The 26,679-nt window shown below is 38.8% G+C and overlaps 1 protein-coding gene across 1 annotated transcript in view; it reads right to left on the reverse strand.

Annotated features, from left to right (window-relative positions):
• The window catches only part of jarid2b (jumonji and AT-rich interaction domain containing 2b), a 99,370-nt gene extending 77,861 nt beyond the window's left edge, over nt 1-21,509 (reverse strand). The window contains exon 1 of the mRNA XM_079592045.1: nt 20,787-21,509. The gene's annotated coding sequence lies outside the window, so the exon portion shown is untranslated. The remainder of the gene's footprint in view (nt 1-20,786) is intronic.
• Between the last annotated feature and the right edge of the window lie 5,170 nt (nt 21,510-26,679).

Here is a 26,679-nt window from a genome sequence, read left to right on the forward strand (position 1 = left end):
TTCAGGGTTACTAAGGCTATAATCAGGTGAGTTTTTTTTCAGGGTTGGAGCTTAACTCTGCAGGACAGTGGCCCTCCTGGACCAACGTTCCCCACCCCTGATTTACAGCAACTGGATTTGGACAGAACAGGTCAACGTCACTTTTGATCAGTCTTGGGTGAGATGCGTGTAATGGAAGAACAGAAAACTTCTGATATTTGTGCAAAATACTAAATATTAAAATGGAACATTTTCAAAAGGAACATCCTATTCCAAATATAATGACTCAAATGAAAAGGTTAAAAAAGCCTTAGAGCCTTAGCATTTAAAAGCAAAACGTTTACCCAACCTCGGTCGGAAACTGCATTACGCACACGGAGATCCATTTAGATATTTCCCCCAACATGTGCCTTCAAGAAAATCAATGAAACGGCAGGAAGCCGTGCTGATTAGATTCCGCGATTCAGTTGCGTGCATGAGCCTTTCATCATGTTTACTCCTACTCACTTCCACCTAAACATGTGTAACTGTACTTTTTAATCAGCTAATACACAGTGGCAATGAAAGCTTCCATGAGAGGTTTTAAAACTTCACAAACCACCCACAATCGTCCATGGTGAATAGTAACAGTGGCAAAAAAAAGTGTCAAAGTACAAACACATCCAGTAAGCAGTGTAACTTTACAGTTGGCACGGCGCCGTTTAACATTTTCCATGCTAACATTTTAAGCTAATATATTAATTTTCTGCCATTTTATTTTATACATGAACAGAAACTCATGACACGGTTCAATTAGACTATGATTAATTAAACTAAACATGTTTACTTTACAATTTAATCTTTGTGTATACGGTAAAATTAGTTTTGCTTTGGTCATCAAAAACAAAATGGAAACTCATGTTTCTAGGCTACAGCCTGCTCAACACAAAACTGATTTCTGCACAACTCTTCACCTGTGATCTGCATATAATTACAATCCGTACAAGTCAAAATGAAACTGATCTCAGACAGAAAACACTGACTTCCTGGTAAATGTCACAGGCAGGGAAGCACAGAGGGAAACCCCATTTCCTTAGCATAGCTTACAGCAGGCTAACCTTAAACACGAGTACCCTTCACTCCACATAACACATGAGGTGCGGTTCAGATTAATTTTAGCCAAGTCAATCGTAACAGATGTTTAAAAAAACGTAACAGAGATTTAAAAAAACCTTTTAGTATAGAAGGTGCAAATGGGCTAGCATGCATTTCAGTAAAGGCTAGGTTATTATATTAACATCTGAAACTAGCTCAGGATCCCAACATGTTTTAGTGATTCACAATAACATTCTCAATACAACAAGGTGGGGGGAGGGTACTGCAGGAAACACACAATGTCTCTCCCCAATAATAACAGGCAATTGCTTCTGCTAACGCCACGCTGAATTTAAATATCCAGGTTAAGCAGAGCGGTCATTCAGGTGCAGGTGACTCAGACACTTTCACTGTGAGGAAACAGTGACTGTAATAGAGATGCAGATTGAATATAGAGGGAGGGGGAAACACAGATCATCAATGCTCAGAATTTACCATCAATCTCCACTCTCTCCATCATGACACAGAAGAAAAAAAATGAGGAAATCTGAATGAGTTTTTCCTGAGGTATGAACACTTAAATCCCATGGAAACTACTGAGAAATGACTGAGCACTGTGGTGAAACTACATTTTTATATTTTCTGCTGAAAACACGAGTGGCCCTTGCCTGTGCATAAGTCGTTATCACAATGCTAGGGTGTTGCTATGTGGTTTATGAGGTGTTCTGGGTGGTTTGCTAGAATGTTGTTAATTAGTTTCTAAAATTCTTGGTGGTTGCTACAGTGTTAACAGAAGGTTACATCAATCAAGCTAAAATACCTTAGCTTCAATTATATGGCTTGCGCTCCTCCTTTAATAGGTAAATAAGTCTTTGGAATGTTCCGGTTTTTATTATGAAAGCGAATTGTAACATCAAGCTTTCGGCATGTTTAAAAGACTCACTCGCTCACTCTCTCTACACATAGAGAGCCTTTGATTTGGGTGCATTTATAGCTTCTGTCACAACTGTGTGAAGATAAGTGTTTTTTATTGGAGTCGAATGAACTGAATGAACAATGTTTATGGCTGTTTAAAGAAAATTTCAACAATGGCAGATGGTTTGGCACGAGGGGAAAAGTGTTGAGTGTCAAAAAAAAAAAAACAAAGCAAGAAAGCGAAATTGATTTGTATGTCGCTAACAGTGAGGCCAAAAAAAAGGCAATTTTGCAAAATGTAAACTGGCAGAAATTTCAACGTTTGCTGCGCCATTCAGCTCAGCGAAAACAAGATGCTGAAAATGACACAGCTTCAAATAATCCCTCAATACTTGTCAAATAAGGAACAGTACATAGCAAATAGGGATATTTATTTTTAATTGTGAAAACTAAGGCCTCTGGGCCAAAAAAACACTGTGTTCTTGGATTAAGCACCTTACCAATTTCGGTTCAAAATGACAGTGCAGTGCACAATACAGAATATGGCGTACTATTTTAACAATGCACATTATTGAATAATGTTTTTGAAATCGCACATTTCAAACAGCAACACTGGGTTCACAACAACTCATGTTGTAGTAGCAAGTTTAATTCTGTGAGTGGTGCCCAGTTACTATCTCTAAAATGATGTGGTTGTTTTTGCATAATCTAATAATGTATAAAAACTGACTGACTATGTCAAAAATCACAATTGACATTGTTTCTGGTTCATTAGTCACATTGGAAATGGAAGGTCAAGTCAAGTGCATTTACATTGTGGGATAAAGTATTTTGAGCAGTGTACTTTGGTTCTATACTCCACTATGTATTCAGAAAATTTGCATGCTTTGCATAGTATACATACTGTGCGCTGCAGAAAAATGGTAGCATCTCAAACATTGCCCTGTGTGCAATTACCACAGCAATGCTAGGGCCTCTTAGCAGCCGGCTAATGGCGGGACAATGCCACCCCCCCCCCCCCCACCCCCACCCCCCCACCCCCCCCCCACCCCCACCCCCACCCACCTCCATTAGACCCAGGGATGTGCAGCGTACCCATCAAAAGTACTTTGTTCTCCAAACGTAGTGCCAGCCAATCAGAGGCCCTCGAGAGACAGCAAGCGACCACAGACTTGGCCAGGCATCTTCATAGCTCCGCCTACCTCTCTTCCCCTCCTACAGCCCGACAACAGCAGCATGCTGCTCGTTTTCACAGCCATTCATTTGCTCGCTCGCACACTCTCCTTCACTGCTGCGCGAGTAGTTTACTCGTTCTCTGTGCAGGAGACACAGTGACTCTTCTTCTTAACCTATCTGAGCTTTATGTTTACTCACAGGAGGTAACCAGCCATGTGGCGACAGAAATGTACACACGGGAGACTGAGGGACTCAGAATGAATGGCTTCAAACGCACACACTCAACGAATACACAAATAACACACGCTCGCACAAGCTGCCTCCTGGCCGTCTGGCTAATGTGGCAGCAGCCGTGGGAGGTCAGGCTGGTTTAAGCAGGAAGTAAAACACATTCTCTCTTCTATTACCAATTAAACAAGTCCTGCAATTTCTCTCATGAACCTTAAAAACACCCTTAAATGACCCAAAGAAGTGTGTATATTCGATATGCTAGAAATGACTAGCAACCCTAAACGCAACTAGCTGATTAGAGAGGTCAAATGGTTGATTTGTTCAAGATTTTGATCATTTTGATATTTTTAGTGGATGCATAATGTAAAACCCTCTTGGAAATGCATCTCCTTTAAAGAAATGTCCATTTAAAATGAGTCTTCGAGACTCCTGCGCAAACAAGCCTAATTATATCAGCTGTGGTCAACTAGTAGTTCAGAAAACCCACTGACTAATCAGTTTTGAAAATGTAATTTTGCATTTCCTTAGTATCAGGTCTGGAAGAGGAAAAAATATGAATGGTGTTGGACATGAGCCGATGTTTCATTCTGAGGAAGTGTGGGTTTCGGTGGAGTGATGGGCCTGTCATCATGGCTCTTATCGCTTCAGGCTCTGTACTCCTTCCACTTTTTCTTTTTCTCTTGGTGAGCTGCAACAAAGAAAGGCCCCCGCGCCCCCTATGAGCAGGGGAGAGGTGTTAACAGCAGCCTGACAGGAAGAGAGCCTTCAGAGGCCATCTTAAATTCAGCTCTGACTACGGGCAACAACTATCTGTATTCGTGTATGCAAATGATTCCTTTATAATGTGGATCATTGTACTTGAATTCCAGCATTTTATTTTTGAGTAATACACACTCCTCCACACACATTCTTTTCTTCAGAAAATTATGGCACACTTGTGCATCACTGCTTCTGATTTTTAAGAGGGACCTTAAATGGGTCTCTCAGAGCATGACCTTACAGTCATGTTAAGAGTAAACGCACACTTGCTCATGGGCCAAGAACACCAATTAATTTTCCTATTCAGGGACATTTAACAAAACTGGTGTCATATTCTAGCATTATACATTACGCATGATAATGTTCCCATTTTTTTTTTTTTAAATGCCATTATACCATCTAGAGTGGTTAAAGCATGTTCTCCAATACATTGAGCCATGGTGTTCATAAGGTAATGCAACTTTTCCTGATCCTGTTCTCTAGCGATGCACCAGTCATCCAGCAAAATAGGAACTGGGCAGTTTTTGAAGTATTTTTTTTTTTTCATATTGGCCGATCTCTTTTCCAGAATTGTACATTAGATCAGAATCAGCCCGAGATCAGAATCGGTCCATTTTCTTGTAAAAATCAGAATCTAACATCAAAAATCATAATCAATGCATCACTACTGTTCTCCTCATCATTTCCTGTCCTATTTTCAATGTTACAATAAGTGTTGTAAATGTGTACAATTCTCATTAATCTGATCAAATACACAATGCCATGTGATAAAAGTTGAGAAACTAGCAAATCCAGGTACTTTCCAACCCATGAAAAATGATCTGTCCAGGAATTGATTCCTTGTCATTACCAATGACGCCTGCAAACTGATAGCGTTCAATGTCCATGATGTTAACCACGGTAGTTTCCATCTTAACAGGTACAGCTCTATGATACTAACTGGACGTTAATGGTTAGAGCGATGGCGTGATTGAGGCGCTCACATTACAGGATGTATCTACACAGTCATGCACGGTTGACCTGACAGTTAAGCCGCCCCACCTGCGAATGCCACTGCTTAGACCTACCAGATTGCCTCACAACAGTAAAGAAAAGCAGAGTTGGTTTGAGCACGTTCTCTCTTATTTTAGCATTACAACTTCCTTTGTTGGAGAAGACATGGGAAAACACTAAGAATTAGTGCAATCTGTCCAATCTTTCCCTGACAGACGAAAAACAAGCAGGCCCTGAAAGTGTGCCAGTTATCTCCCAGAAGAGCCCGTCAAGTAAAAACCTCAAAACCTCCGCACTCTATTTTCTTCTGCTATAAGCCTCAATTTAGCCATCAGTAAAAATACACTAAAGGAAGACTTTATGGCTTTTCTGTTAAATAGACCTTCAGTGTGTCATCCTAACTGTATAAAGATCTGGTCTCCTGCCAGGAGAACAGCAAATGAACAGTATGAGAGGCAATCCACTCAAATTTACAGACCTTGGTCAAACTTCACATCTGAGGTAAATATTCAAAAGAATAAGCAGTTTTACATAAAAAACACAACACATTGTTATTGCTCATACTTGGGTTTGGCTAATTCAGTCCCTTAAACCTAGCTGTTAAATTTTACTGCACTCATCTTGCACCATTTGTACCACAGACAGAATCTTGCCTAAATATTGTTGAGAAGTGTGCCATTACATTTCTTTGTGACCAGATGATATTTTACCTGGTGGGCAATAAAAAAATAAAATAAAAAAGTTCACTCACCTACATGCCATTGCAAACCTGTATGACTTACTTTCATCTGTGAAACACAAAAGATGACGCTGAAAAATGTCTCAGTGTGGTTTTCCATACATGAAAAGTCAATGGGCTCTGTTGTTTGGACCCATTTGACTTTGACTGTATTAACAAAATGAACCATTTTTCAAAACATCTCATTTTGTGTTCTGCAGAAGAAAGTCTTGCATGAAGGCGAGTACATGACAGAATTTTCATTCCTTTAAATAGAAGGAGAGGCCCAAACATCATAGACAGTGACCAAAACTAGCCAGGGTGTGGAGAACACACAGTTCCCTCTCTACCTCAATTTCCCATAATGCAACATTGTGCCTAGCCAGGCCATATTGTGGCTAGAAAGCAAGAGAGTGTTAAGTGGAGGTCTTCATCTAAACTGGTTTGGTCCTCCGAGGTAAACACCCACTAAAAGGTCAACTAGTTCAAAGGTACAAACCCACCATTTTTTCAGGAACTGTGGTAACGTGTACGCTCAGCACAAATTCAATTTGCGCTTTTCAGGCACGTCGTCAAGCATGAAAGATCAAGCCATTGTGACCATTTGTGTCACCACAGTGCCTGGTTGATTTAAGGTCTTTCCCCCGTGAGAGGGGTTGATGGTTTGCGCACTGCACACGTTATGCAACATCAAGGGGACAGTTCGTGAGAACAGCACTCATATCCCAAAAAGAGGTAAAGAAAGTTGACCACTCACAGAGACATCATTATTACATTACACCAAATAAAAGTGCATTAGCTAGAGGAAAAGGACAATCTGTTGGGATAATACAGAGCCAAAAAGAGTTAGGCTGAAAACCGATCTCAAGTTTGGAAGGGGCTCTCCTCTACGGGATTTCAATGCCACTGGTCTGTGGCTGACAAACCACTAGCGATTAGCTGGTCTGCTATTAGTTGACCATCTTTATTTTAAGGACTGTAAAAAAGCGCCCGTACAATAAAAAAAAATAAAAAACCACAGCGAGGAAGTTTTTTTTGGATGTTTCTAAAAATACACAGAGATGTTTTATTTGCATTTTATGAAAATACCTCATGCTGTGCTAGCATCACATCAACGAGTTAGCTTGCCAAATGTAAGACAAAAAAAGAGAACATCTCTACTTTTAAGATAGCATTGATTATATGCTAGCATATAATTTAAAAGCCATCCCTCGCTAAAAAAAACAAACAGCTAAAACCAACCAAAACTGGTTTACATGATTTAAAAGGACATCCCTGCTAACAAAACAGCCAAAGCCAGCCAAAGATGGTAAGCTGGTCTTTATGGCTTTAATCTGGTTTCTTGGAAATACCCAAAACTCCTCAAAAATCAGTCAGCAGACCTGCTAAGCTTATTTGGGTTTAAGTGGGTCTTTCAGTAGAGATTGCTCAACATTATAACACTGTTCAGACCACATACATCAAAGTGATTTTGTGTTTCTAAAGAGGCACTGAATATATTATCCTTACGTTTGTGGTTTTGTTTTTTGACATTGTTGGTGGTTGGGGAAATGGGTTCCAATGGAACATATTTGGGTTCCTGGACTGATTTAATTCAGTGGCGGGACACAACTTTTCCTGACAGAAGCTCTAAAATCAAATTTAGAGGTACGTTTCAAAATGTTTTTTTACAATAGCCAGTTATACAGGTTACACAGTACTAGCCAGTTATACATGTTATACAGTAGTTTAAAAAAGGCATTCTTTCCTTACATTGTAATTGATATAGAAAAAAAAGGAACCATTCAAAACAATTCCGTACAGTTATTTACCATGGTTACGTGCTATGCTTGCCTAATAACTGCTTTAATAATCACTATTAGACCAGAACAAACAGGATTGTGAGTCAGGGCAGCAGAGCTGGATTTATTAGTGTAGAAACTGTCAAAGAATAATAAGGTCAAATATGGGAGTTCAACGTGTGTTCATTCTCTCAATCTTTCTTCGTAAGACAGAGGGGAGGTGACAGATTGGCGGCAGCTTGAGGTTCGAGGGGTTAAAGGGGGCTCAGAAGGCAGGCAGAGAGTAAGGCGAACTGACAGTGAGATAAGATTACCAGTTACTCCGGTGCTGAAGGATGCAACCACAGCAGAAAGTGACAGTTGACAGGAGCACAGCGGCCGGGTGGCCACAGACAGGCACTGCGCAAGACCTGCTGTCTCTCCACCACACCAAAATAGAAATAGAGTAGCATGCAAAAAAAAAAGAGCTCTTTATACTCTGCACTCATCGGTCTCAATCTTCATATTCTACATGAACAGCTCACAAAGACTTCAGCAATGCAAAACAGCAGATTAGTAGTTGACATTAACATTTAACCTATTTACAGTTCAAATGAATATATTATTTTTAAATCTCGTTATTACTTTAATCAAAGATTTCACACACACCATATAGTCTCAATTAATACAATATCTTAGTCTCCAAACTTGTTTAATGGTAATGTTTTTAAAATAAGTCTCTTCAGAAAGGCCTGATTGATTAAAAATATAGTAGAGTTATAGTGTCAAGTATTAAAATCTACAATAACATTTCTGTTTAAATATATTTTATAATAATACATTTAATTTATTCCTGGGTTGGCAAAGCTGAATTCTCAGCATTACTCCACTCGTGTCACATGATTCTTCAGAAATCATTCCAATGTGAGAAGTTGGTGCTCTAGAAACATTTCTTATTATTATTATCAATGTTGAAAACAGTTGTGCAGCTTAATATTTTTGTGGAAAAAGTCCTACTTTTTTTAAAATCAAGATTCTATGATGAATAGAAAATTCAAAAGAACAGCATTTATTTGAAGTACAAATCTTTTGTAACTTTATAAAAGGTATTAACTCTCACTTTTTAATGTGCATTTGCTGAATTAAACGATTAACTTCTTTAACAATAAATAATCTTACTAACCCTAAACGTTTGAACGGTACAACATAAACACTAAAAAAAAGAAGAAGAAAAAAATCAATAACTGTTCCATAAAACTGTTAGACTAGCCTACAGCAAATTGCTTTAAATGTGAAGACAACTGCCCAGATGCCAGTTCAAAAATAAATAATATATAAAAATAAATTAAAGACCAGAAGACTACAAAGCGAGGAGTAGAACATCACTTTAAAAGGTGAATGGAGTCTGTGAGCCTGTTCAGAACATGTATGGGCCATTAAGGCGAGTTAAATTAATAGAAGAGCACGAGATTATATTCTACACATTAGCCATTAATTATCACACCGCAGAGCAAAAAAATCCATACTGTCTGAGAGGAAAATAGATCATAATGTGAAAGCCGCCCATTTAACACACACGCTACAGCCAAACAAAGCATCCGCTGTTTTCCTCCTACCAGACCAGCTTTTTTTGGGCCCGATTAGGCAGTGTGGGCCTCAGACAGGCAGCCAGGTGTTAGAAGCTCGCTCAGGGCGTTTTTCAGATCAAACTAAACCCATTCTCACAAGCAGGTCACTGCCTAAATCGCAGCAATTAAGAAATGATTTTCACCTCATGGATTGCTGTTACTTCTCACAGATGATTCCCTTCCCAGTCTGTCAGCAGGGAGGCGCTGGAAAGGCCAGTTAACGTAAGAAAACAGAAAAAGAAAAGAACAATAAAAGGATAAAAAAAAGGTGAGCAGGAAAGTAGGCCAGAGCAATCAGCGTATGTGAAAAGTGATTATGTACAAAATGAAAGAAAGATCCCTGGCAGGAGGGAGGGGGGAAAAAGCACTAAATAAATCCAGCATTCACTTGTAAAGGCGGCTCATGGTGGAGAGGGGGAGATTTAGATTTCAGTCAAAATGCAAAAACAAATCTGCAAAAAGGCATTTACATCCCTCATTTCAAATACAACACAAATAGCTGCTGACTTGAAATATTCAAGACCAAAAAAAAGAGGTGATTTCCCACATCTGTGCATGAATGAGGCTGCATTACAAACAGAAGTCATTCTTTTTCTCCTCGCCTGTCGTAGAGACTTTCCACAGGAAGAAGCCAGCGGAGAATCTCTAGTCTAGCCCATCACGGACACAAAATACGAGAGACTGACTAATTTGACGCTTCAGCAAAATATTTGCAAAGAAATTGGAAAACCATTCATTCCAGCTAAATTACAGCAGTTGAAATAAACCGCTGACTAAATCTGTAAATTCTACCTTGTGTGTTTACATTAAAACATGAAACATGATGCTGTCACTCAATATTATTGCATTAACTGTGACAGGATTGACATCATATAATATGCGTTTGCTCATAAATCTGTCAGCGCATATGCGAGGCAACTTCACCTCGACTCCAGCCAGTCTGTCCGAATTATATTATGGTTTTTATTGCGGCTAACTTTCCTACAGGTAATGTTTTGGATTGAGTTCATGTAATGCAACCAAATTGTCTTTTAGTGCCTCATGCAGAACACATTTTTACAAAAACCATACATTTTATACCATATACTGAATACATACAGATTAATGCAAATTAAATGTTAAATAAAACACTACTTTTTGTTTTGATTTTCATTTGGGTGAGGGTTCATTGAAAGTCAGTGGGGTCCAATGTTGTGTTTCAAACCCAATTCTATTGAATCAACAAAAAAAGGTTGACAAATTTCAAAATAGCTCCTTGTGTTTCATAGAAGAAACAAAGTTTGAAACAAAGTGAGGGTGAGAAAATGACATCCGAATTTTAATTTTACTTTGATTATGGCAGTCAGACCCGCACCACTCACGTAATTCGTACCCAGATTGGCAGGGAGCTACATTTACATTACATTTACATTTATTCATTTAGCTGACGCTTTTATCCAAAGCGACTTACAATTGCTATATATCAGAGGTCGCACGCCTCTGGAGCAAGTAGGGGTTAAGTGTCTTGCTCAGGGACACATTGGTGTCTCACAGTGAATTCGAACCCGGGTCTCTCACACCAAAGGCATGTGTCTTATCCATTGCGCCATCACCACCCCATAAGCTAAGCAGCTATTTGTGACTTCAAACACAAAGTTGCAAAGTTGCAGAGACCGATAAGTATATCCAATGAGAGCAACACTGATTCATTTGGTGCTCTCAGTGGCCAGCCAGTAGAGCAGCAGTGAGATGATATAAAAACAACAGAAAGACAGGAAGAGCAGAGGAGCTGGCAGCTCACGTCTGCCGGCAGACAAACAGCAAACAGACGCTGCCATTAACCACAAGTCTGGACTAAAGCACCACTTATCAGCAACAGAATCAATATCAGCCTTGCTGTGGAGTACCTGCATAAAAACAGACGGCATTATCCACGCATTTAGTGTTAACATACACGTGTGCATTTGTGTGTGAATAGGCCCCATTAAAACGAAACCTCAGTCGGTCTGGTCAGTTGAGTGTTTTTTTTCTCCTTTCATATGTTGCAAAAAAAAGCACATGTGGATTTGTTGAAAATATCTGATTTATGAGTGAGCAGTTAAGAAGCTTGTTCTGTCTCCCCTGAAGCAGCCAGAGCTCATTATGAGCTCTCAGCATCTGCAGAGCACCACTATTTTTAAGACACTCAAGCGGTGATTCAAAAAAAAAAAAAAAAAAAAAAAAAAAAAGGGACGCCGTGTTCTGGCACCAGGGTGGTTACTATGGAAACATAGTGGCTAGGCCCCTCTGATGGCAAAGTGCATGTGTGATCAATGTTCCTTTATTTCCAAGACACTGTTTTTAGTCACTGCGGAAACACTACATTACACTTTCAATTATAATTACTTGTAAAGTGATTGTTTGTTCCATGTTAATTAATTTGAAACTTCTGTCTTGAAATAACAGCAAGTAGCTCATTTAGAGGAGCTCATTTCCAACCTGACGAAAAATGTGAGAATTGGAAAAGTTCTAAATAAATGCTATAATGTTGCACACGGCCGCACGTGCCAGGAGGACTGGAGCCGATGACTTTGATGAGCTTATTGTGGTGTAAAAAGTGATTTGAATTCAGATCACTTTACAGAGCTAACAGCACCATTACTCACCATGGCTGAAACTCTATCTGGAACTGGATTTAATGATATTATCTGGATCCTGTCAGATTTGTCCTTGACTGTCAAAAGGTTTTGTGCGTTAAACAAGAGACTGTCATTAAATCCATGGACAGGTTTGCCTTTCAGGACCTCAAACAGTGTTAAACAGACACCGGAGATCCTTGACATAAGGGTTAGCTTATGCTTAAAAGCAATTAGACGCATCTAAAAATACATTATACGTTTCTTTAAAATGTCTGTTTTGTGCATTCAAAAGAAACTTGCAATTATAGTTAATTATTTTAAAGATAGTAGTGTCTACCAAAGTGCAATATAAAGCCATTGACCTATTGGCTATATGGATTTATAAATGAATGAATCAAATGAAGAGCTAATTAAGATACATGATATTTTTTTATTGCCATTTACAAACAATAAATTGTTTGCTAAATTGGTGCACAGTCAGAAAGAATGTGCAAAGGGACAACTTTGTCTACCCCTAATACACACCCCATAATACTACCTTAGAGTAGTAATATGACACAAGTGTACTACTATGTCAATAAGGTACAAAAAAGTTGTCCCTTTAAGGATACTGCCTCAGTGACAAGCAATGTTTGTACAATTTTTTTCCTGAGACTAAGGCTAAACATTTCAGAATCATAAAAGTGTAAAAACAAATTGGCAAAATTAGACTTTATTGGCCAGCATCCAGTGTTGCCACAGTTACTTTGAAAAAGTAATCAGATTACTGATTACTGATTACTCCTTTAAAAAGTAACTTAGTTACTTTACAGATTACTTGATTTTAAAAGTAACTAAGTTAGATTACAAGTTACTTTATTAGTTACATTCAGCAGCTGCCGACGACACCCCCGCCGCCTCAACATAAAAATGACAACCGGTTTTGCTAACACTCACTTTTTTGGAAGTGCATTTTTAACAGTAACTTCAACAATGTATCTCCTAACATTTTAAGTTGAACTTAAAAACTATTTCCTGAAAAAAATACATGTTTTTATAAAAAAATTAGTAAATAAAGACAGTCTTTCTTGACTTCACTTAACATAAATACATGGGGTTTTTTTTTTAAATATAAAGTAATGACAGTCTTTCTTGACCCGACTCCAAATGTTTCTTCAAATTTGATGTAGTTTTTTTTTGTAGCTAGATAGGTGACGCGTTCATGTAACATGTAAGGGTGGTGTTGCCAATAAAGCACCTACAAGCTCACAAAGAACCGGCAAAATTAATGATTATGAATATGTCAAATATAGCAAGAAGACATTTGAATTATTTATAAATAAAGAAGTGTTTTCTGTCAGTGTCGGCTGCAAAGATGAAGTTGACGATGCTGAGTGACTTGCGATCTTCACTGTAGTGAACGCGCCAGAGAGAAATGCACATTTCATACGGATTACATAAGCAGAGAGCAGTCTGTTTTCGTTTCGAATTGTTCTGTTTAAAAGTAGACATTTGAATATAAAAATAGCCTCCGTGTCGTGATTATCTATGGTCTGCTATATTTAGCCTACTTCTTATTTATTAAATCCAGGCAATTGGTCGATGAAACATTGATTAAAATTAAGATACAATTAATACAAAACGAAATTCACTTTAAAGAAATGCTGTGCGTTCGGTTTGAGGTCTCTGTGAAAAAGCAGTAGCCTAGCCTATTTTAGTGCCGCTTTCGGAGCGGTCACGTCCAACGGAGAACTGTCGCGTCCGTAACATTGTTTTTTCCTCATAAATGTGAACACGAAAAATAAAATAAAAATGGATATTTTATGTTCTCTGGAGAGCAAACCCTTCTTCATCCGGTGGGTAGTATTACTTTTGGTTTGCGCAGTGTATTTCTCTCATATTGAATATAAAACGCATGTGTGACTGATATTTTTCTAATGTCAGGACTTCTTTATTAAGGGAGTATGGATATATAAACAGACGTTTCAATATGTTGGTATATTAAATGCATTTTCTGATCATTTATACTTCATTATATTATATTTAAAGTTTTTTTACTGCAAATGTCACGTCCATAACGCTGGAATTGCCTGATTTTAAAGAATTTATCCTCAAATAGTTTTGTGGTGTAGGTCTACGTATTTTATCATGTTGACTTCAAATAATATTAATAGTAATTTAAAGATGTGGTAGCATTGGATCTGGACGGGAAGGATAACTCTGGGAGTAGGAAGGGGTGTTTCGCAATTCTGCCTTCTCACACCGCGACACAGGTTCGTGGATCTGAGTGTTGCGATTTCGGTTTCATATCGCATTACACCCCTAATTTTTACTGAGGAAAATGGCAAAAATAGTAACGCACAGTGACTTGGATAAGTAACTTTAATCTGATTACTGGATTGGAAATAGTAACGCGTTAGATTACTCGTTACTGAAAAAAGTGGTCAGATTAGAGTAACGCGTTACTAAGTAACGCGTTACCGGCATCACTGCCAGCATCACACGCAACACACACAACCAGCGTCGGCCAATAGTGAGCCTACTTTCTGACGTACAACCCAGAAGCGCTGCGCTGTTACACTACGACTACGTGAACTCACTCAGAGGGCCACACAGAAGAAAATCCATAGTTGAATAAAGTCATTATTTTTGTGCAAAAAAAGTACTCGTCTTGATAAACTTATGGTTGAGCCACTGTAGTCACTTGGACTATTTTAAACATTGTCTTTACTAACTTTCTGGGCCGGCAAGTTTCAATTACATAGAAGCCTATAGAGGAGTGAGACAGCTCTCAGATTTAATCAAAGATATCTTAATTTGTGTTCCGAAAATGAACGAAAGTCTTACGGGGATGAAACAACATGAGGATGAGTAATTAGGTACTGACATAATTTTCATTTTAGGGTGAACTAACCCTTTAAGCACGCTTTCTCGTCATAGCAAGTCAAACACTACACGACTACATGTCTTGCTAGGGCCCTCAACACTAAACAAAATGACTAACCCCAGTGTCAGGCCTATGAGAGGCCCCACTGCCCTCTCCTCAAGCAGCTGAACTTGCACAAAAGCAGCCACATGGCTCCCAGTGGCACGCATCTCGCCGGCTAATGAGAGATGCAGCACTGAATTACAAATGTTCTGGCAGGAGGGTTAGCGTACCCAAAGACACTTCCATTACATCGCTCTTAGGGGGAGGTCTTCCATCTAAAAGCGCTCTCTCTCTCATTCTTTCGCTTACACACACACACACACACACATATGAAACCACAGAGGCTGATTTTTTAAAAGCCTGAAATGATTACGGTATAAGCCACTTCCTCATTACAGTAAATGTTTTCAATATGGCTGCTTTCACAACATACTGTCGAATTCCAGTCCGCACCTGATCAGCGCATTCGGAACGTATTGGATAATAAACTGCAATTCCAAAGACTAATGCCACAATGATTCATATAAGAAGAAAGAGGAAAAGACAAAAACACCTCCAGAGAACAGAACGGTCCGTCAGCGTCACAGAGGGTAACACAGTTGTGAAAGGGAAGTACTACTGCCAAGAGTTCTGCCTGTTGCTGCCACGTCTTGGCCACATGTCAGCATTCACGACAACATCAGTGAGGTTACCCTGTCTTGAGCCAAGTGCAAGCAAGACAAAATACAAAGGAACCGAGAGAGCATGTCTGGAAATACAGATTGAAAGGGAAACAAATCATTGTACGTTCTTGATGTGCCAATTCTGGCATTTACTAGGTATTTGGATGTAATAAATATTACCAATACTGAAGAATACTGGTCCACTGAATCTTTGGACACATTTGGTATTCCGGATTAAAATAAGTGCTTGGGATTCAGTCTGCAGAAAGAAGTCTGTGGGTTTATTCAATCGTTGTAGCAGGGAACTACATTTAGAATTATTTGGACAGTGTTTTGCCCTACGACAAGAAACATATTTTTTTTTCAAAACCATTTGTCTCAGATGGCAAAATGATTCCAAAATTGTATAGTGTGAACCTAGCTTAGCTTAAAAAAAAAAAATCTAGTTCTACCCCTTTGTCCAGATCTAGTTGAAGACCTAACCCTAAAATCTAGACCCAGTCCAGTTTAGAAGTTAATTGCACCATAAAAAGAGGCTTAAATAAAAGCGGCAAAGTAGATGTTGTGATCCTCTGAAATGGCGCTGGTAAAGGCAATTCTCACCTTTTTCACAGAACTTTCACATTTTAGCAGATTAAAGTCAATTCAATAGAAATCCACATAAACAAGAACTTCACATGAGGGCAGATTTACCCACACAGATTTTGCAAAGGGTTCAAGGTCACGGATTTACCATGTTGACCAACAGATAGCTGCTTGGTTTGAAAGTGACTTCTGTGATAGCTGTGCTTACATTTCTACACTATTGACAATAGACAATTTTGTCTTTTGCCTCACCTTCAGTAAGCTGGAAATTGACAGCGACCTTATGCCAAGACCCTGACAAAGACCCATACATCAAGTAAGGAAACGTATAGGCAAGTTCATGCAGTCATTCTGCTGATACAGTCTTCCATTAAAGCCCAAGCCCTATCCAATGCATGATTTGCATCATCCACCACAGCTTACTAACCACTGACTGAGAAAGCCTCCATCTGATACTCTGTCCTGCCCTCTTATCTCATCATAATACAAAGTACAGTACAGAGGAATGAAAGGCAGGGAGGGAGAACATTCTTTTTAAGCGGAAGACTTAAGCAGTACCACTTATCATAGCGCTGCTGCACCTGTTTTTATGCCGGCAGAGCAAATTCCTCACATTACGTGGGCACATCCGTATGTAACCGTCCGTGCATGTTTGCTGATGTGGGAGTGTGTCCTGTGCAAGCAGTCACACAATGACCAAGGAGCCCAACACTTGTGAAGGTTAGATCACATATGATTGTAAAGGTCGATAAGTAAAAGGTCACGTTGCATAATGTACCGAGCTGGTGACGCAACAGCCATAAAGGAGAACGGCAACACTTATCCATGGCTGCACCAGGCTAGATTCTCGTAATGATGTCGTGAGGACATCGTCACTTGGCAGAGGACTATGGCAACCTGCTTTGAGGAAATTTCCGTAAGGAAAATTAAAAGGATTAATATAAAATAACCTGTCACTGGTGCCAGCCTTTTTCTACCCAAGTGATCTGGCATTTTACATTATAATATTCACACATATTCACACCCTCAGCTGATATGCAATTTTGTACAATTGTTTTGTAAATTACCCACATGTGTCAATGTAAAAAAGACCGTAAAATACCTGCATACACACATTTACACAAATGGGTACACATTAATGTGCATTATGATTACAATTCCAGACAAAAAAAAATCAGAAACAGAGTAATCAGAATCACATAGCTAATTAACTAAACTGTTATTAAAGAGTTTGAGAGTTGTTATTATTAAGAGTTGTTTATTAAGTATCCCCTAGAATCAATCAATTAATATGTTCTTGCTTTCCCTTGACATTTCTGATTATACCCTTGCTAAAACGGTTTATTTGCAACTAACTTGTGGTTCATTAAATCACTTCTGATATCTGATATTTACATCTGATATTATAAGTAAAAATGCTGTTTTTTATCATATCAGAATTGATATTATTCTCATCTATTATGAGTCTGTATGAAGTAGCATTTAGCCTATGCAAATTAGGTCCAGATAGTTTTAGGATATTAAAAGTAGTTCATTTAAATATATGTCTAGTTCGTTCAAATACGACCCTCTACTAACAAACTCACAAATTTAACTCCGTCTTTTATAACAGCTGGCCTCCTGAGGTATGATCCATGAATTTTGCAATGTCACATCCTTAGAAAAGGCATGGGGAAAGATACTACTTGCATTAAAACAGAGGGTTAAATAAAACGCAGTGGTGCTAGTGGCAGGCGCTGAAACACAAACATACAATCTCTCACACACACACGCAGAGCCTCGCAATGGACGAGGTGCCCGCATTTACATTGTAAAGCTGGAGGACTCGAGCGGGGGAAGGGGTCAGAGGGAGGGCTCGGTGAGCCTTGGCCCTGCTCTCTATTTTTGTTTCCAGCTTTTTTTGTGCGCCACACACTGCAGTGGATTTTTCAACTTGGCCCTCATCAGTTGTACGCCTGATGAAACAAACACTGACAGCTTCTTTACATTTGTAAAGGCCGCTACAGCAGCTGTGCCTATCTCACCACACGTCTATGAATCAGGGCCCGACCCCAGCTGGGCCTGCAGAGAGAGAGAGAGTGGGATAGGGAGAACGAGAGAGGAAGAATAGCCATGAGTAACCCCCCGTTCCCCCCCCCACACCATGTGCCATGTTCACTTCAACAGAACAGGAACACAAACGCGAGTTCTGGCTGCATTCATTAGCCAAAGTCTGAAATCAAAACCAGCGTAACTCTTCGCTCTAAAAACAGCCCTCAAAAATAATTATACAGAGAAGTTGTTTCAGAGAGTGTCAGGATGGCCTGAAAGCCATTAAAAGGAGCTTGTCTGAAAGCAGAAGTGCCTACTTGCCCCCCTCCCCTTCTGCTTTTCACACACGTCTATCAATCAGGGACGGTCTAATTGCATTTTCTTGTTTGCTCTTATTAACATCTATTATCATATTTATTTCTCCCTCTCTCGTTTTCCACTAAATGAATTTTAATAATATTCACAGCACATGTGAAGGCAAATGGGGTAATAAAAAATTAAAGAAGAAGAAAACTAGACAAAAAACCTTGCACTCATGTTCCAGGGGATATGGTTAAGCCAAGCATGTATAATTGTCTTACGCTAATTAAGGGGAGGCTGAATCCAAGGGGCCAAGAGTTGTGCAGGCCCGGGGGACAGATCCTTCAGGTTGTTTTTGTGGTTTGCCTGACCAGATTTTAGCACAGCTGCCTGCACTGCACAGATGTGACATGATCAGCTATGTTCTGAACGGTTCAGGTCCATTCCACACATCCTACACAGAGGCTCCTCCTGACCCTGACCATACAGACAAGTGGTCATTATGAGATTAAGCAGATCCCTGTCAGACATGCAACCATACATAAATCAAATGAACTTTAAGTTGCTAAAAATTAATTCTGACTTTGTTGACGACAACAATACAAACAGAGGGGGGAGGGAGGAGGAGGGGGGACCTAAACACATACAGTGTTCACACCCTTTTGACCAATAAATTTCAGATTTGTTTTGACCAAAACTTTCAGATTTCCAGTTACTTGATTACATAAACCAGATAATAGAATACAAAACATGGCTACATTATAGTACAATCCAAAGCTTAAGCTGACAATTTATACAAGGAAGGCTTTTTTAAAAAGAATAGTAGGCCTACACTGGGTTGAACTGAATTATTCTTCTCGAGGATAACAAGTTACCACGTGGTGTAATAGGCTACTTTTGTCATCACTTTCATTTCCCTTGTGCTACCATATTGACATGCTACCATGTCAATATGAGACGTTGCACTACAGCTACATTGAACAAAAGTACACAAAGTTAGAAAATTTCCATCACCTTTATAGAAACCTTATAAGATGTCATGGAACTCGAGCACTGCCGATAATGTGCGTGGAAAACTGCCCCCGTGTTGCGTCATCATAACCTATACCCTCCCAATGTTTGTTTCATTCCTGTTAACCTGTTGCTGATGAACTGAAATAACAAAAAATATCACTAAAACATACATTTAACGCGCAACAAGATAATTTCCATGTAGCAATTCCGCTCAAAATATGGCACTTTGACAAAAAAGTTCAATTTGAGGGCACGTGACAAGCCTACTTCAAGCTGCAGACAAAATTGGTTGCACGAGCTAACCCTTTCACGCTCCAGCGGGAAATTATTTCTCGGCGCAGGCTTGTTTTGAGAAGAAAGTAAAGTAAGGAAGCGGACAGTGATCGATGTAACAACAGTCTCACAAACTCTGATAAAAAGAAACGTCTCAACTACAGGTAAAGCGCCTGGAAAACTCGGGTTAAGAGTCAGTCAGTACTTTGAGGGTTAACTAATACGGGGTTTGGTCGGCTGTCTCTGAGGAGACTCGTTTTTTTGTTATGGTAGCCTTGCTTAATTCCGCTCCCGAGGAGATAAAATCCCTATCCAGAAAAGTTCAAGCCCTATATGTTCTCCAATATACCACGACAAGCTCGCCGGTTCACTAACCCATCATACTGGTGGAGATAGTAAAATGGTCGGTTTCTTTTGCACGCGAACCTCTGCAATGCGACTGTATCTTCCACTATAAACGACATTCCATGCGCTTAACTTAATCTAATCAGTTGTGTAATATTACGATCCGTTAACATTCAATGTTTAATCTGCTTAAACAATAAAACGTGCAGAAACTCTCAGAGAAAAGCAGACAAAAAAAAGAAGTGTTTCAGGAACAGCGATAGCCTACTGGCTGCTGCTGCACAAGCTTACTAGTTCAGTGTTAGTACTTAAAATTGTAAAGATTGAGGACAATCCACTATTCTGAATCTTAAATTAAATTATTACATCTGCTACCAATTTCGAGCTTTCTCAGTTGTCAAGTTCCCTACACAGTTACTTTAAATACATTAAAGAGTCCACTGCTTACACGACGAACGAGTTAAATCTAATAGAAACAAATCAAATATACCGGGGTAACGTAGTTGGGATAGTTGAATTTATGACCGTATTCCTGCAGATTTCAGTTCGGGAAACAAGTCTCAGGATAAAAGGCGACATTGCTTGTCCTCGCGGCTTTGAGGCAGAAAGCAACGAACGAAGAGCAAACAAAGCCATTCTAGTCACAATTGTGTTTTAACGCTGGAGTTTGTGTACCAACAACAACACCAAACAAAACACATCCAGGTTTACAAACGAGTTATGCAAGATAACATCTGTCGTGCAAAATATAAGCATTCCCAATGAGGATACCAAGGCAAAAGCGAGGAAAATCGACGTCTGAGGAAAAAAAAACCTTTTTAATAAGTGTTGTGAACACAGTGGGTGCATTTACGCCTTGCTTGGAAGACTAAACACAACAAGAGCCGTCCGTGATCAAAGTTTATGCATTTAACATCGACACAAGCGCGAGACAATCAAACAAACTTAAGGTCAACCGCATAGAAACGATCAATAGCCTACTTACGTATTTCTTCTGAATGATATTCCTCTTAGGTCTTTCCTTGCTCATTCTGCAATCCAAAAATGTTTACTGTTAAGGAGAGAATCGCCACATGAATTTTCTTCCTGCTTCTTTTCTTTTTCGGAGCAACGCGATTTAAATCCCCTGTAGTTTGCTCGGCTGTGTAGAATTCCCTCTTCGGTCGGTGATGATTCCTAGTAAAATCGTGGAATTACCGATAATCCCAAAATTAGGGATCCATCGCCAAGGGTAAAGGGCAAAATAAACAATCGCATCGGCATACCATAGTTAAAACCATTCGCCACAATAACTTCCATCAGTGATGTTCATCCCGGCTCTTTAAAACACGTAACGTTAGGTTTATTCACGTGAGGATGTAAATGTTCGGTGATGAGTTACATCTTGTTTTTAAAAGGCTTATCCGATTATAGGACGAAATAAATACAATTTAAAAAAAGGAAAAGGGTTCGTGGTCCGTTTTGGCTGGATCTAGCAGACGGTAAGTGAACTCTCCAGCAGAACCACGGGCTCATCTGAACACAAGGCGAAGCTTCTTTCTTTAAGCAGCCTATCACACACACCCGACAGCACGCTCAGCGGTAACTTTAAAAGGACTGCCGCCTTAGGGAGCGTCGCGAAATGACCTTTCGTGCAGGGGCACGGAAACGAACACCACTTCCAGTTACCGAATAAAAGAATGAGCGATTCAATCAACATGGGTTCAGTATGGTCAGGGAAGAGAGTTCAAATATGTTCCAGCTCCGATGGATCCAAGACAGTTGTAGATGCACGTTTTGTTTCGGAGCGTTTTTAAATAGCTAGAAGAATTTTAACTGTGCCCCTTGTAAGATACTCATTGCTCTCTAGAACTGTTTGTGTTCATCGTGGGGGAAAAAGAAGCATGCGGGCCGGTTTTTCCTCCACGGTAGGCCCGGTTTCATATTTTAACAGTTTTGGCTAATTGTTACATAACAATTTAGAGTTCAGAGCAATATTGACCCACTAGTTAACTCTGCACTGTGCAGTGTTACTGGTAAAACGCAAATTATAGTTTATAGTAGGCTATTTATAGTAAATTAGTATATTTTTATTTTTCAACTTTACAACTACATAATGATTTTGTAATTGCCTGACAAAGTTCTGTAAAGTCTTGTAAATTATGATTTTGTAAATCATACATTGAACAACTAATACTGGACTTTAAGCAATAACAAAAATGTATTATTTATCCTGGTCAGGTTTTGTGCTGATTTTCAAAGAAAAAATAAATAGACGAAACAGCCTAATTTTGGAGTCCTGGGAAGTAACTTGATGCATTTAGTTATTTCATTTAGTTTTCGTTTTTATATTTGCTCCCAGTTCCTCTGCCTTGCCCTTCTGGGGTTTCTTTTATTCTCTCAAAATATCATTAACTGTTGCTCATTACTACTCTTTTGCTAGTCTGGACAATGTGATCAGCAAATAAATAAAATAAATAAGAAGTGAAATGCACTTCCGTGATTAGTTGAGGCCTGTGTCACAAGTACATATAACAATTAGAACTTGGCTACAATCTTGTGGTCACAAACTGGAAGAAAAAAAATGAGTGTGCACTAGACTTAAAGGCCTGCATGGTTTCACAGACAGGGAGATTAAGCCAGGATTAGGCCTTAGTTCAATTTGGACAATTAAGTAGCTTTTATAAATGTGCCTTAGAAAGAAAGAAAAACATTACTGGTGTGCATCTTGAGACAAAACAATAGCACTGACATATTTTAAGATTGTCAGTGCAAGTTACTTTCAGTTAAAACTGCTCAGACATACATTTTAGTCTGTGACTAGGTTTAAACCTCGTCTGTGAAACCAGGCAATAGTGTATTATACTAAAACACTTCTGGTAATTGGACAAAAGGTAAATGAATCTCTAGAAATGAGTCACAATCAGATCTTGAAACAATGACAGGAATCTGAAAGGACTGCAAGTGATTCACAAAAACAAGTTTGTCAAACCAAACGGAATATTCACATTTTTCGTCATCATGGGTGATGGTGGAATAACCCTTGCATGGGAACAAAAAAAAACATGACAGATGAAGAAAAACCTCCTGGTCTTCGTTCGTGAGTGCATAATGCAAGATGTTAGCTTACAGCTGCCTTCCATTCTAAGATGATGCCTGAATGTGTATTTATTTATTTATTTTAATTATTTATTCAAGCAGTTTATTGATAATCTTAGATCTAATTTAGAGTTCCTCTTGTAGATGGAGTAAATGTTGTCTTAACGTGTTATGGATAGAATATATCTGTGTTGGTGTATAGCTTTATCGCCCGTATAGTAACATGAGAAACATGATTCATGCTGTAGATTTGTTTTACAAATCCTGCTGATCAAAGCCTCAACTTGCCGATGAATTGCATGAATAGGGATCATGGTGGATCAATACATAGTAATGAATTAATGAATAATTTAATTTTAGCCTGGTTTTTTTTCACATATATCACATTTCATCGCATAGCCTCCAAAATTCGAATGGAGCACTTTTAATAGTGTTGGCAGCACTTCAGCGTGTTTAATCAATAATAAATTGTAGGGGGAACATAATTACACGCATAGTTCTGTTAATTTTGTATTTGGAAGCGACACCAGATACAAGGATAAAAGACAGACAGAGAAAATGTGAAACAAGCACTTCCTTGTCATGCAGCAACTGCTTTTTTTATTTTTGACAGTGCATGCTTCTTGATAAGTTCTTAATAACTGTATAGGGTTTTTAGTAGCCTAGCAAAGATTAGGGCTACACTTTGCCTTTAGGAGAGCTTCAGGAACTTTTCTCTGTGCACTTTAGAAGTTCTTGATACTTCTGAGTAAGCCCAGGACATAGAAATATCCAATACAACCACAATGAGGACAACTGTCATGTGAAAAAAAAAAAAGTTAGTACTCCGAGATTGATGAGTCTCAAATGCCCTTGAGGTGGTCAACATTACATTTAAATAAAAAGCACAAAATTCACATAATTATAAGTACTCAATCATGAAATGTATACAAATTTTGGCAAATGTCTGTTTTTTTCTAGCTGGTAAAGGAGGCAGTTAATTAAAAGGCGTGAAAGATAATAATAGACTACTAAATTGAGTACTGGCCCAGACAACTGTGATGTCTTCATTTTGATTCTTATGAGAATTTCAGATGTATTTTAAAGAGAAACGAGTTATGGCTTGGGTAAACCATTACAACAACTTTGTTTCAAAGAAAACGCATCACAGCAATCCTTTCTTTTTAAACTCCCTTTCCCTTTAATCCCTAGGGGCATTTGTTAGGAGCAAATGTTACAGTATCATGCCTACTATATAGCACCATATCTAAAAAGACCATTCAAGGATCAAGTGTGCTCTGAGTGAAAATGTAAGCTGTGAAGATAATTCTTTGGTGTTCTGCCCACCGCCTTTGTCACAGCAGAGAGAACAGTTGTTTTCGAGGAACACCAATGTCATTTTCTCCCCCTTTTGTTGCTTGTAGTTTGCTGTGGTCTCTAGGGCTGCCCAGACTCTGTTGTGAGTGACATTTAAACCCAACTGAATCAATGAGACAGACTGCTTTGGGGCTCCCAGGTACCGTTTGGGACAGAGCTACACACGCACACACATAGTCACACCCAGAGGAGTTTACCAGCATTCTGGTTGCAGAACATTTCACTCTTTTTTTTTTTTTTTTTTTCTTATCAAAAGTTGCCACCATGACACTGCACAGACCTGTTAATCCAAAGCTTAAGCGTGGTGTTATTGCCCGTATGCGTGTTTACGGCGGCTGTAGCCACAGGGCTCAGTGAAGGACAAGCCAGCCATTGATTAAAGCTTTCACTCTTGATAGAACTAATTGTACGGTGAGGCTGAGCAGACTGGCTAATTCAGGTTGATGTTCGCTGACCGGGAGCAGGGCGAATTACAGAGACTGAATCAAGATTGATTTATGAGCTAAGCATAAAATCTATATTCATGTTAAAAGATTAAATTGAAATAAATTGCGGCATAAATCAGGCTCTCCTTGAAGCACAACTTTTTGTGGGGAAATATGTCATCAGTTTTGCTGGATGTCTATAATTAGACAATACATTTTGATTTAGAAAAATGTCGTTATGCAAGGCAAACTGTTGCTTTGAGTAACTTGTTCAACAGTCATGATAAGGATAAGGCATCCTTTGAGTACTGCTCAACTCATGTAGACTGCAATTGAGCTGGGAGAGGGTGTAACTATTTAAAGTCACTCTTCCCCAGAAATGTAAAAACAAGATAGTGTAAGAAGGTCAAAGTTGCAACGATGCAGTGCTGAGACTGAACTCTCTCTGCTTCTTTCATTAAAGTGGTGTTAGGCCCTTCCCCCTTTACCCAGCCTCGTGCACTATACCGAGACCAGTCAAGATCACAAACATGGCCCCCCCAGCACAGGGGACTCCAGTCCCAGTGTACGATAATTGGACACCTTGAATAAGAACATCCCCTCCGGAAATATACTCACCTTGGGTAATTGCGTCAGGTAAATGAAATGCAAACATTTGTAATCGTGAGCTAAGGCTGCGCTGCAAAACCAAAAAAGGTCTCTATAGAGTAGTATATGAGTTGTTGCACAATATTAAATGCACTCACAAAACCATTGTTACTTTTTATCTGAAAAAAAACAAGGGATTGCTGTAATTCTTCATAACCGTTAATTTACCAAGTACTGAGATGTAAATCACTATTATCTACATTTATAACTTAAGTGCAGGATGGTTTTGGCATGTGATCAGTATAGAGGGGGGAGTGTCAGTCATATCTCTACTTTACAGCTAGATCCTCTGGGAAGACACAGGCTCATACAAACACACCTTTTATGAAGACAATCACTTGTGACTTGTGTAACTAATCAAATAATGGAGGGATCAGTTGTCTAAAGACATACACTTTGATGTCACGCTGAAAGTGCTGAGTGATGCGGCAATCACAGCCAATCAGAGCATGGTGTTTAATATGTAATAATGATTTATTATATAACTATGAGGAGGGGCTGCCCTGTACAACACTGCAATAACAGAAACCAAACAACTAATAGAGTTAGATGGGTAGTTAAAACAAAAATTCAAATTAAATTAGGCATGAAATTAAAATTTACCCCATCTATTTTTATGTATGTTATTGATCGTATTGTAAACAATAAATCCTTTTCATATTTAATTTTTAACCGTGTAATATTTAATACAATTGTGATAACTCCATCTTCCGGGAAAAACGGCAGACTTCACTCTGGTGATATATGCCAGACTTCCATTGACTCAAAGCTCACATTCATTTTTTAAGTTCAGTAAAAAGATATATTTGCTACTAGTTGCTATAATTCCATTTCATTGTGACTTTAACATAGAGATGCTTTTATCGCTTTATCTAATAAAGCGAAGTGAATTGAGTAAAAATGATATTTTATTTTCATAATTATAAAAAAAAACTGATCATACCTGTATGACATTGGATTATTTTGCTTTTTATTATTGTGCTTCTTTGATAGGATGTCAAGCTATTTTATTGATTATCCGCTGAAAGTCTGAAATTGATTCTGTTAATTTTGTTCTTTTGTGTCATCATTATCATTAGTTGTGGTGTGGACTCCGCTCTTTTGAGGAATTTTTTTAAAACGTTATGCTTATAGTTATCATTCTTGATGTGAACAGGTGAACTTTACTTACATTTGGTACCAGAACAAACAGTGTTTGTTTAGGCCCTGTTTATCATGGCATGC

The sequence above is a fragment of the Phoxinus phoxinus genome (genome assembly GCF_949152265.1).
Source record: "Phoxinus phoxinus genome assembly, chromosome: 19".
In the NCBI taxonomy this organism is placed as follows: Eukaryota; Metazoa; Chordata; class Actinopteri; order Cypriniformes; family Leuciscidae; genus Phoxinus; species Phoxinus phoxinus.